Source organism: Balaenoptera ricei, chromosome 18 (genome assembly GCF_028023285.1).
Source record: "Balaenoptera ricei isolate mBalRic1 chromosome 18, mBalRic1.hap2, whole genome shotgun sequence".
NCBI classification, from domain to species: Eukaryota; Metazoa; Chordata; class Mammalia; order Artiodactyla; family Balaenopteridae; genus Balaenoptera; species Balaenoptera ricei.
The window spans coordinates 68,577,349-68,590,275 of NC_082656.1; the positions used below are offsets into that span (position 1 = coordinate 68,577,349).

Consider the following 12,927-nt stretch of genomic DNA (forward strand, 5'->3'; position numbering starts at 1 on the left):
CCACTGCGCACGCGCAGCTGCGCCTCCGACTGAGGCGCCCCGGAAGTAGCCGAGAGGAGCGGCCACACTCCCAGGGGTGACTGAGAAGGACTGTGTCCACTTCTCGCTCGTCCTTCAAATCCCAGTTTTTACCTGGGGTGGAATTAATGAGCCAGGTTACTCTAAATAGGGGCTCCTACGAGAAATTCCAGTCGAAAAAGGAAGGTCCTGCCGAAACCCGGGATCGAACCAGGGACCTTTAGATCTTCAGTCTAACGCTCTCCCAACTGAGCTATTTCGGCGCCTGCTTTGTTGTGTTTAGAATAAACTATCACTGAACTCTTCGCGTCCGCCTCTTCCGTCTCTTCCTAGTAATCACAGCGTTTCTTCCTTGTCGTATTAAATGGTTATATGTTAAAAAAAAAAATTTTAAATGGTTATACGTATCAACATTCTTCTGCCTGCTTTTTACAAGCCGTGACTAAGTGCACTGTACGTTACTTACTTTTTTCAGTATAATCCAAACCTTTGGTTTAATCATCGACAGCAGGCGTCGTGAACGACCCGGTGTCCCCGCTGCGGGGCTCGGGGGGCGTTGGGCTGGCGCGCAGCTCGGCGGAGCGGGGTCAAAAGCAGCGATGGCGGCAGCGCGTCGGGGCGACGCCTGCGCGCCCCCAGCTCACCACTCCCCGCCCCCAGGGCTCCGCGGCCCCTGGGGGCGCGGGTTCGTCTTCCCCCAGCTGGTCCCCGCTAGCCCGGTGCAGGGTGGTCCCTCTGGCTTGCCCTCTGCCCAAGGAGTCGGCCCTTCCCGCTCTGATCTCTCACTTTTCACGATTAAGGTGGAGAAGAAGTGGACCAGGGCACGGAGGCAAGACTGCAGTCTCCTTGTGATCCTGGGTCCTCGAAACGCTCCCTTTCCCTCCACCACTTTGCACCGAGCCAGATAGGCACACCGTGAAAGCTTGGCGAGCTCACTGAGGACGACCATGCAATGTCAATACTACTTCCTACACCAGTTGGCGAATGTTTCTGAAGCACCAACTACCTGCCAAGCACAGACATTCTGCAACGTCCGAACATCCTATTGTCTGTTGTTGTTGCTGTTTTTCCCTCTCCAATTAAGTTGTAATTCTCTGAAGGCAGGGGTGTTAATCTCACCGCCCTTTCACCCAAGTAAGTGGAAGTTTCACAGCCAGTTTTGAGGGATGGATGCATGCATGCATACGAATATGAAAGAAAAAGAAAAAATTTTGAACATGGGAAGTGTTTGCAATCTCTAAGGTGTAGAGTCACTTTCTGAATTTCTTTGTTACGTCAAATCCAAACAGAAGAGCTTGAGATTTAAAAGAAGTCATTGGTTAAGGAAGGAAAAGGGACCAAAGAGAGCTTGGGGATGAACAGAGTTCTGTGTAGACTTGGGGGCAGGGGGGTTGGAGTGGAAGAAGAAACTTGGAGCAGCTACCTTGTGCGGGTCAAACATAAAGAGATGGGGAAAAGGGGCTTTTACAGCCTTTCTTGTGTGTCGTGAATGTAGCTACCTTTCACATTCTCAAAATACCGCCGGCAAGGCTTGAACCTGGGTGACTAGGAAAGTTAAGTTTTGATGGGATTTGGGGTGAGGAAAAGGTCCAGGGTCTGAAGGGAAATGGAAGGAAGAGGACTGGAGAGATAAGAGAAGGAAGAGCACAACCAATAAACTTCATGTTTCAGAATTTAATGTAAGATCCTTCAGCAAATTACAAGATAAGAGAATCTACATTGTAATAGTGACCATTCATTGACTAAAGGTGGATTTCAGAATCTAAGTGTTATGACGTATGTGATGAATTAACTGGGTGATCACACAGCCCAGTTTGCCCAGGACAGTCCCTGTTTACCTCCCAGAATCCTGTCATGGTAGCACCCCTTTCACTCTAAAAAGTATCCTAGAACGAAGGGAAAATCAATGATGTGATCACCCAACTTATAAACTATGAAAAAGAGTCACAGCTTGGGGCTACATAATGAGCTCTACCAGTTTCACCACAAGAGAAAAGATTTTTAACAATCAACTCAATATTTGTCATTGGCGTTTTACAAAGGGGACTGAAAGTTTCCAGGACTTAGTGTCATAGTGTCCGTTCTGTGCAGGAAAGCAACCTGGGACGCTGCAGTGCCTTCACAGGGGGCTGCAGAATATTTTAGATTTTTGAGGGAAACGCAGTGATACTGGACATCTGTGGGACACTGCACAAACTGCTAGGTAGTTCATAGTTTCAGCAATAGATCACTCTGCAGTTCTTTCAGTGATGTCATCTCTTTGCAAAGCTAGGTTTTCAGCAGTTGTGATAAAAAGCAAGGGCATGTGAAAATAAATGTGTAACAGGAAATGAGAGTAGTGGTGTCCAATCTGCTTCCAAGTTTGGAGAAACTGTGCACTCCCCAACAGGTACACACAGCCCCTTGGTAAGTAATGTTGGTTGTTTAAGAATGAAATAAAAATATACCTTTCTTTTCTTTTATGTGTATAAGTTTTTCCAAACAAAGTCATTGGACATGAATACTTAATAAATTGTTTGGGCCTGAGTACTTCATGAAAGGAACTGTTCAGTATTTCTTTTGGCCTGGGAGCATTGGAAAAACTTACTGAGACACTGAGAGCATTATGAAGAGAGAAGGTTTGGAAAGCTCTAGCTTAGCACCTTAGTGTTGATAGCAGGAATGAAAATTATTACTGAGTTTGGGAGAAAATCTTCTTTGTTCAGCAAGATTACAGAGGCAAGAAGAGCCATCAGAACTTCCACAGAGACCAAATGCCAAGGGCTAAAGTGAAGTGAAAAATCTATGAACACACTCACAGTTGGAAGGAACAGATGATAAAGAAATTGGCATTCAAATCAGGGAAAGGTAGAAACTAACACACCATTGTAAAGCAATTATACTCCAATAAAGATGTTAAAAAAAAAAAACTAAAAAAAAAAAAAAATCAGGGAAAGGATGTTGAAGAAGGACTCCATGTTGAAAAGAAGCTTTGGCTGCTGTCCTGTCTTCCAAAGTAGTCCAAGGGTTCTGACCAACTCCAGTCTAATTACCTATGATAACCACAAAGACTAATTATGAGAGCTAACTAGAAAATCTAAGAATAACAAAACTGAAGAGAACATGTTGTATGTAGTTGTAGTAACTAATAGATTTTTGAACAGCTATCAATTGATAATCTATCCTGAACTTTGCTCCTGGGACCCCACAGTCCAAAAAAGTAGCACTTATTTTTATTTGCCTCTGATTTCAATCAGTATTTCTCAGAAGTGTTAAAAAGGTGGGAATATATCAAAAGGACATAGGAGCCAGTTTAAAGGGGCTCTTACTGGCCAAATCTAGGATAATCCCAGTATCAAAATGAATAAGAAAAGTAATAGATTATTTACCCCTTGAATAAAATAAAAATCCATGAGTACAATAATGGAGGGAGAATGAGATTGAGGGTTCTGGCTTACAGGTGATAACTGTCATCAACTGATAAATGTGGAAGGAGCGGTAACATTGGAAATAGCCATTTTCCAAGCATCATAGTAAAGACTGGTTCGGTCAAGAATCATCAGTGGATGCTAAGTATGAGGGGAAGGTTGTATGATGAGGAGGATCATTGCGTGGTCTGAAAGTATCTCTCCACAGATTGCTTAATAGTTGCAAGGGGGAAATTGAAACTGTACAGTGGGGAAGCTGGACAAATCCTTGATCTGGTCATCAAGATGAACCTCACCAATGAAGGACACTGAGACATCATGGGCCTCCTAATGTGATTCCTTCAAAAGGACACAACTTGGCACTTATATAGTGGTCCAGCCAGAGATGCATAACCTGAATCTAGTCAAGAAGCAACATTAAACAAATCGCAAAATAAAGGCATTCTAGTAAATGACTGTTCTGTATTCTTCAAAACTGTTAAGGTCCTGAAAGCAATGAAGAGCTGGGCCACTGTTGCAGATGGAAGGAGTCTACAGAGACATGACAACTGAAAGTAATATGTGATCCTGGACTGGTTTCTATTCGGGAGGGGAAATGTTTTAAAGGATACTATTAGGACAATTAAAGAAATTGGAACACGGGCTGTAGATTACATAAAAGTGTCATATCAGTGTTAAATTCCCTGCAGTTAGCAACCGTAGTTAGAAAATATCCTTGTTTTAAGAAATACATACCGAAGTATTCAGGGATAAAGAGATATCATATCTGTAATTTACCTTCAAATGGTTCAGAAAAATAAAATAATAATATGTGTGCAAATACACACAGAGAGAAACAGACACACACAGAGAGGACGTGAAAATGTAAATGGGGAAAAATATAAAAGTTGATGAATCTGGGTAAAACATACTTGGGACTTGTCTGTACCATTCTGTAACTTTTATGAAAATTGGAAACTTAGAATTAAAAAAATTTTTTTAAGTTTGTTGCTCTTCTGGGACCAGACAATTTCAGTTAGAATCATGGTAATGCTAGATATGGAAGAGAACATGGGGTTTATTTTGCCTGATCCACAAATTTTACATGTCAGGAAACTGAGGCCTAGAGATGCTATAAGCAACTTGCTTAAGGTTACTGTCTTAGTTGGCTCGGGCTGCCATAGCAAAGTACCATAGACATTGCGAGGGTGGGGTGAGGCACGTTAACAACAGAAATCTATTTTCTCGAAGTCTGGAGGCTGGAAAGTCCAAGATCAAGGTGCCTGCCGATTAGGTTCCTCATGAGAGTTCTCTTCCTGGCTTGCAGATGGCTGTCTTCTCACTGTGTGCTCACACGGACTTTCCTTGGTGCACGCGCTCGGAGATCTTTCTCTCTCTCTCTCTTTATCTTCCTCTTCTTATAAAGCCACCAATCCTATCTGGTTAGGTCTCTACCCTTATAACCTCCTGAACCTTAACCTTTACCTCCTAAAAGCCCTCTCTCCAAATTCAGTCACAATGGCAGCTAGGGCTTCAACATGAACTGGAGGAGGAACACAATTCCGTCCACACCAGTTACACAATTAATCTGGTGCAGAACGGACTACTGGTCCATAAAGCATATTCTGTAACTTCCACCAAATGCTCTTAATGTTTTTAAAACAAAGACCCCATTTCAGTGAAAAATTGGCATGAGTCTAAATCTGAACCTGGAATCTGGGGTTAGGGCTCAGCTTTTCTTGTAGATGCTTTTTTATGGGCATGTTTATGCCTTTTGAAGTTCTCTGTGTATAGAAATAATTTCTTTCTTGATGGATAGAAAGTGATTTCTCCAAAACATATATATTAAAGTTATAACTTAAGGGAGAAGTATAAAAAAGTTAATAAAAAAAAAAGTTAATAGATTGTAAATATCATCCGTATGCTGAATTGATCCAGAAGAAGTTAATTTATTTAAAGCCATTAAACCACAAGTCGATAAAGACCTTATTGGTTTTTGTTTTGGCTGAATCACAGACATCAATATTAAGCCTCCGGGTATACTTACAAGGCCAGAAACAATTAAGTAAATTATACTCAAGAACAACCTACAGAGCTTTTCCTATGTGCTAATCCAATCCTCCCACATCCATCAAGCAAATGCCTAACTAACCATGTGGATTTTGAACAATGCCCTAAAGGCCAGAGAACTTGGACTCTAGAGCTTGAGTTTCAGAGGCTTGGGTGTTCTTTAAATACCTGTCGGCTTAATTGCTTGTCTCTCGTTTTTGATGAACTGGGCCAGCCTCCCAACTGCATCCCTGCTCTGTCTCCCCACCCTACCCCTATCCAGCGATTAAGGGGTAAGGCCTGGTTATTCACCCAAAGAAATAAGGCAGAATAAACTTAAGTCAGGACTTTCCTAAATCCCTTGTTAATTAAAAAAAAAAAAAAAAAAGCCAGAAACAAGAAATAAATCAGTCTCTTCCTCTGCCCCACTGAAGATGCACAAGATGGTGTTAAATGACCAGAAAAGGAGGCCACAGAAAAGGAGGCCACAGAGGCACCTGTGCTATTTGGTCCTATGGCCCTCCAACCTCCCAGGCACCTCGCACTCTTGACTCTCCCCTGCTTTCATCCACTTCTCTAGTCCTGTTTGTTGTATCCTTATACCCCCAACTCGGTGTCCCAGCATTGGCCACTTCCTGACGCATCTCACTCGGGACCCTTGGCGACAAGTCAGCTCTTCTCTACCCTTCTCCCCTGTCTTCCTTGCACACACAGGCCGGAGTTTCTCTGCAGGAGGTTTGTGGGTAGGAGGGATGCAGTAAGAGGGAGAGCTGAGCTTTGGGGCTTCCTGTGCTCAGGATCCCCAGTGGGAGGCAGAAGCCTCCTGGGACATGTCTCCTCTGTCCTGCAGGTGGAGCTGTCAGGGCACGTTTCCAGGGCTCTCCTAGGTCACAGGGACAGTAAGCAGGGCCCTGACCCCAGATTCTCCCACTCAACTATCCAGCCCCTTTCCATCATTAGCAATCGGAAAATTGACTACACCCAGTTTTCCCCAACTACACAAGGTTGCATAGGATTCAGAAGGGGCTGCAGCTCCACGTGTTCTCCCATAGATGGTCCAGTGTCCAGAGCTTCCCTGAGGGGCGGGAAGGAACCCATCGCACCACAGACAGAAGCGTCCTGTTCAGACTGTTAAGCTATTGCCCTTTAATAATGACTGGATGATTGGAAAAGGAAGAATGCTTTGACTTGGGAGTGACTGAGTCTCCCCTGCTTGCCCCGTAAGGAATGTGAGAAGTAAAGTCAAAGTGTTTTTTTCTTGTCTCCACAAGAAATAAACACTGCCATGCAATCACATTGGTGCTTATGTAATAGTTACAAAATGACCTCATTTTGATCACCTGGGACAGCAGCCTCTATCCTATGTGTGAGTCGATAAAATCCAGAGAGGCTAATGATTCCCAGTGTCACACAGTCATTCGGTGACAGAGGTGGGACCAGAACTCTCTTCTGAGCCCCCAGGCCAGGGCGGTCACAATGCACCATGCTTGTCCCTATATTCGACCAGCTTTATTGAAATACGGCAGTTCTTTTAAATCTATGGTCCACATGCACTTTGGGGATGTTAGGTTTTGAGGCAAATTGTCTTCTTGACCTTAGAGCGGAATCTTGCTACTTACACTAACCTGGCCCATTCCCCCAGCACAGGAAGAAACCTGATGCCAATGTTACTCTGAGAATCTTGAGGCCTAAGTGCTTTCAATTCACTGTCTCCTGATAAAACTCTGGGTTCAGAAAAGGGCCTGCTAGGAATCGTTTATACGTCAGTGTAAATAGAAGTCCTTCAGCCAGTTTTTATGGGCCTCCTAGTCCTATAATACAACGTGCATAGAATCACCTATGAAGGCTTCTTGCCAAAAACTGTTTGACCTGAAACTACTCAGGCTTCTAGGTAGACCTAACTTCCAGTTTATAAGAAATTCAGAAAATGGCGAAATAAGTTAGATGACACCATGAAAAAATAACTAGACAAATCTAGAGTATGAGACATTCTGACCTGCTGTCTTTAACATACCAATGTTATGAAAAACAAAATAAAAAAGATGGGGATAGAGCTCTATATTTAAGAGACTAACCGAAAGTAATGTGTGGACCTTATTGGAGCCTGGTACAGGGAAAACAAAACAAAACAAAACAAAGAAAAAAAAACCTATAAAGAGAATTTTGGGGATGTAGAGGGGAAAAAAAATCTGTTTTCCCTTTACCCATTATTTTAGGTTCCCTGGATGGAAAATTATTCTAACAAAAGACAGATTAACAAGAGAAAAACAAACAGAAGTTTATTAACCTGTGCATTGCATATACTCATGGAAGTACCCAGTGATGAGTAACTCAAAAAGGTGGTTGGAACTGGGGCTTATATCTTACAAAAGAACAAGAAATTTGTAGAGAAGTAACAAGACAAAAGAGAAACACCAAGTTTCTAAGGTAGAAAATTGTGGGAAGGTAAATATATAGGGAAACTAATGGATAAGGGGAACTTATCTTAATAGATAAGACTGGTTAGTGGACTTCCCCGGTGCCGCAGTGGTTAAGAATCCGCCTGCCAGTGCAGGGGACACGGGTTTGAGCCCTGGTCTGGGACGATCCCACAGGCCGCGGAGCAACTAAGCCCGTGCGCCACAACTACTGAGCCCGTGTGCCGCAACTACAGAAGCCTGTGTGCCTAGGGCCCGTGCTCCGCAACAAAAGAAGCCACTGCAATGAGAGGCCCATACACTGCAACGAAGAGTAGCCCCCGCTCACAGCAACTAGAGAAAGCCCATGTGCAGCAACGAAGACCCAACACAGCCAAAAATAAATTTAAAAAACAAATAAAAAAAAAAACTGGTTAGTAAAGTTTGTTACATAGATTCCTCTGGTGCCATTTGTGGGCTGATCAGGGTGTACAGTTGTCTCTGGGGATTAACTTCTGTCCTTCCTGGTAGGGAGGGAAGGGGGAACATCTTTACAACTTTATGTCCTGCTTTTAAGCAAATAGAGAGAGGGCAGAGAGCTTTTCTTGTATGTTTATCTTCCCAACTGCCTTCAGCTCAAGACATCTTATGCCAAAGTGGCATGTTTTGGTGGCATATTCTACTAGCTTTCAGGGAAATATAGAGAAATTTTAATATGTATATTAGGAAATGACTGTTAATTTTCTTAAGTATGAAAATGGTATTGTCATTATGCAGGAGAATGCTAAGGTTTTAGGAGATTTATGCTGAAGTATTTAGGGTTGAAGTGTCATGATGTCTACACCTTTCTTTTAAATGTCTCAAACACACACATATATGGATAAAATCAAATAGCAAAATGTTAACAATTGTTGAATCTAGGTGGAGAAATATATCTTCCAATTTTTCTGTATGTTTTAAATTTTTCATAATAAAACTTTGAAAAAAGATAAATATTAGTCTTATCTTACAGATCCTAGAAATTTCTGAATTTTAATGCACTTTTTACCAAAGACTGAAGAACTCTCTTCCTTATTAATGAGATCTTAGGCACCTGAATGTAACTAGAAATACATTTTGTAAGAACGGAGAGGCTTTTCCCCAAATCCGTAATTAGTCTAAGTAGCCCCTTAGTCCATCTAATGCTGAGGTTTGTCCTATACATTCCAGGACCATATTTTTGGAATCACCAAATCAGGACATGTGGTCTAACAAAGGATTTTTTTTCTTACTTCTGCTTTTACACACATGAAAGCCTTACAAAGTCATAAAAATCAAAACATCTGTGGATATAATTTTGTTTGTTTAATATATAATGAATTACCTTTCTTGAAAAATCACACAATTAAGTAAATTCATGCTGTTTCAAGAAGATTCGTAACACAGTTCCATACCTCGTGGTCAACTCATTTGTGATTTAGAGCAAAATTTTTCTTTAACTTCACAAGGTCAATTTCCTAATCTATCGTGACACATGTTGGGGATAAAAATGTCTTCCTTGTCTTTTATTCTTTTTTCTTTATAAATTTATTTATTTATTTATTTTTGGCTGCATTGGGTCTTCGTTGCTGCACGTGGGATTTCTCTAGTTGCGGCGAGCGGGGCCTGCTCTTTGTTGCGGTGCACAGGCTTCTCATTGAAGTGGCTTCTCTTGTTGCGGAGCACGGGCTCTAGGTGCACGGGCTTCAGTAGTTGTGGCACACAGGGTCAGTAGTTGTGGCGCACGGGCTTAGTTGCTCCATGGCATGTGAGATCTTCCCGGACCAGGCCTTGAACCCGTGTCCCCTGCATTGGCAGGCGGACTCCCAACCACTGCGCCACCAGCGAAGTCCCAAAACTCGTCTTTTTAAGAGTGTGTCCATTTGAACGTAATGAGTTTGGCTATAAACACAACAGTATTAGAAAAACCAGCTAGTAAAGTGGAGAAAAGATCAAAGAAGAATTATTCAAAGATAGAAGTTTCTACAATGAAGAACCAAAGTGAGGATTAAAGATCAGTCCTTCTAACGACAAAACATAAGTGAAATCAGCAAGCCCAAGACTTGCAAAACTGTTTTACCGCTTTCTTAAAGTGTGAGGTTCCAGGAAAAAGTGAGCTTTATGTAGTCAGTGGTGTGTGGAAAAGCAAGGGGTTCTGCCTGGAGTGGGGATGTGTGTGTGGAGAGAGAGGCAGAGAGAAACCAGGAGAGACAAAGTGACACTGACAAAGAGCCTGCTCCTTTAAAACCCTCACAAATGAATAGAGATGCTGCAGGTCCAAGTCCTGGGATACAGAGATGCTTACACTTCCAGGAGCAACAAGTCTAGTGGGGCACACAAACCTGTAAACAGATGAATCAACCAAGTAAAGTGTGATAGTAACATAGAGGGCAGAACCTCATCATCTGCAGGTGAGTAGCTGACATTTAGGTGGGGTTTTGAGGGTTGATCAGGAGTTCTTCAGACCAAGAGGAAGTTGCATTCTGGCAGCATGGACAGCTGTGTGGAGGCACAGGGCCTGGAAGGGCCGGGCATCCTAAGAAGGCCAACGTGGTCGTATGTGAGGGCAGCTGTGGATGGAGCTGAAAGGCAGGAGTGGCCTCGGTATAAGCCACTCTTTGGAGATTCGCGCATTGGGCAACAGGGAACCCAAACATCTTTTCTACGTCAGGGAGCGGTTTGATTTATAAAAATACAAGTCTGGGGAAGTATGAAGGAAAGGTCTGAGTGGAGAGGGTCTGGAAGCAGGGACACCAGCAAGGAGGGTGTCATTCTAAGTACTAAGGCAGTGGTGGTGAGTAAGAGCTGAAGAAGAGATGCCAGATTTCAGAGCTGGTTAAGGAGGAATCTGCAGGATTTAGTGACTAGACATGGGTGGCGAGAAAGAGTCAACGATGGCATCAAAGTTGCTGGCTTTGGAAAAGGTCGATGATGACATCTTCTTTCAAGACTGAGAATACAGGAAGCACAACTTGGGGCTGTGGAAGTGAGTTCTACGGTGTAGCCGAGAAAGCTGAGGCATCTTCTGGACTCCAGGTGGGGGGGTCCAGGATGCAACAGGCACTCTGAGCCTAGAACCCAGGCAAAAAAGGGAGGTGCTGGGAAACGAAATGTGGCACTCGTGGTCATCCGTGAGGATGAGGAAACAGGAATGACTGAGAGGGCACGTGAGCCAGGAGGCCGGGGAGTATGGGAACGTCATCGCACGGGGCAGTGCTGCTCAACTGGGGGTGTTTTGGGTCCCTAAGGGACATCTGGCAAACTCTGTAGACACTTTTGGTTGTCACAACTGGGGGAGAGGGGACAGGCCAGGAAGTTGTTAAACCTCCTTCAGTGCACAGGACAGCTCCACAACCAAGGGAATAGACAGGAGAATAAGAAGCCAGCAAGACAAAGAGGGGAATCTAAATGGTGAGTGAAATGGGAGAGGAATGTTGCTGAAGGCAAAGGAAGAAAGCTTTTTTTGTTGTTTTGTTTTTTAAAATTTTATTTATTTATTTATGGCTGTGTTGGGTCTTCGTTTCTGTGCGAGGGCTTTCTCTAGTTGTGGCAAGCGGGGGCCACCCTTCATCGCGGTGCGCGGGCCTCTCACTGTCGCGGCCTCTCTTGTTGCAGAGCACAGGCTCCAGACGCGCAGGCTCAGTAATTGTGGCTCACGGGCCTAGTTGCTCCGCGGCATGTGGGATCTTCCCAGACCAGGGCTCGAACCCGTGTCCCTTGCATTGGCAGGCAGATTCTCAACCACTGCGCCACCAGGGAAGCCCCATGTTAACTATTTTTAAGTGTACAATTCTGTGGCATTAAGTGCATTCAGTGTTGTGCAACCATCACCATTATCCACTTTCAGAACTTTTTCATCATCCCAAACAGTCTGTACCCATTAAACAAAAACTCCCCACTTTCCCCCTCTCCCCCAGGCCCTGGTAAACCTCTATTATCCTTCCTGTGTCTATGAATTTGCCTACTCTAGGTACTTCATACAAGTGGAATCATACCATTCCACTGTTTGTATAGACCACATCTTATTTATCCATTCATCTGTAGATGTACATACAGGTTCTTTACACCTTCTGGCTATAGTGAATAATGCTGCAATGAACATTGGTGTACAAGTATACCTGTTTGAGATCCGGCTTTCAATTCTTTGGGATATATACCTAGGCGTAGAATTGCTGGATCATATGATAATTCTATGTTTAAATTTTGGAGGCCCTATCAAACTGTTTTCAAACTGGAGATCAGAAGCTCAGAAAAGAGATCCTGGCATAGAGATAAGGAATTGAAATTGGAAAAAAAAGATGGTAATGAAAGCGATGAGAGTAGATGACATTTCTCAGGAGGGTTTCTGAGGCTGGCGACTATAGGGAGAATTCTTGCAGCGGAGGTGGAAAGGAAGTCAGATGGCAGCGAGTTGAGTATAGAGCAGGGAGGAAAGGGCAGCTTTCAGAGGGCTCTTGGACACCAAAAGCTTTCAACTTAGCCGATTTCTTTTCTAAGGTTGTTCTTTTATTTTTTTAATTTTAAGACAATTTTTTTAGAGTTTTAGGTTTATCACAAAATTGAGGGAGGTACAGAGATTTCTCATATACTCCCTGTCCCTACATATGCGCAGTCTCCCTACTTATCAACAACATTCACCAGAATGGCGCTTTTTTTTTTTTTTTTTTTTTTTACCAAGGATGAATCCAAATTGACATACCATAATCACCCCAAGGACATAGTTTATCTTAGGGTTCACTCTTGGTGTTATATTTACATTCTGTGGGTTTGGATAAATGTAAATTGACATATGGACACCATCATATTATCATACAGGGTATTTTCACTGCCTGAAAGATCACAAAAATATGTGCAAGAACAAATGACACAGAACAAGTGTTTTTATTTTGTCAGCTACCCTCAATGACCAAACTCCATCAAAGACTATTTGCTCTCAGTTGGTCCCATTTTCTGCCTGTAACTTCCTACAGTTGCCTCCCTGAGATCTTACCCCCGCTCCCTTCGGCCCTCTCCATTTTCTCTAGAGCTACAGGCTACCTCCAAGAAGCATTTCTTCCCTA

General features: G+C 43.2%; 1 non-coding gene across 1 annotated transcript; it reads right to left on the minus strand.

Annotated features, from left to right (window-relative positions):
• Positions 1–208: 208 nt before the first annotated feature.
• On the minus strand, positions 209–281 carry TRNAF-GAA (transfer RNA phenylalanine (anticodon GAA)). Its single transcript has one exon. It is a non-coding gene; the product is annotated as a tRNA-Phe (tRNA).
• Positions 282–12,927: the final 12,646 nt, after the last annotated feature.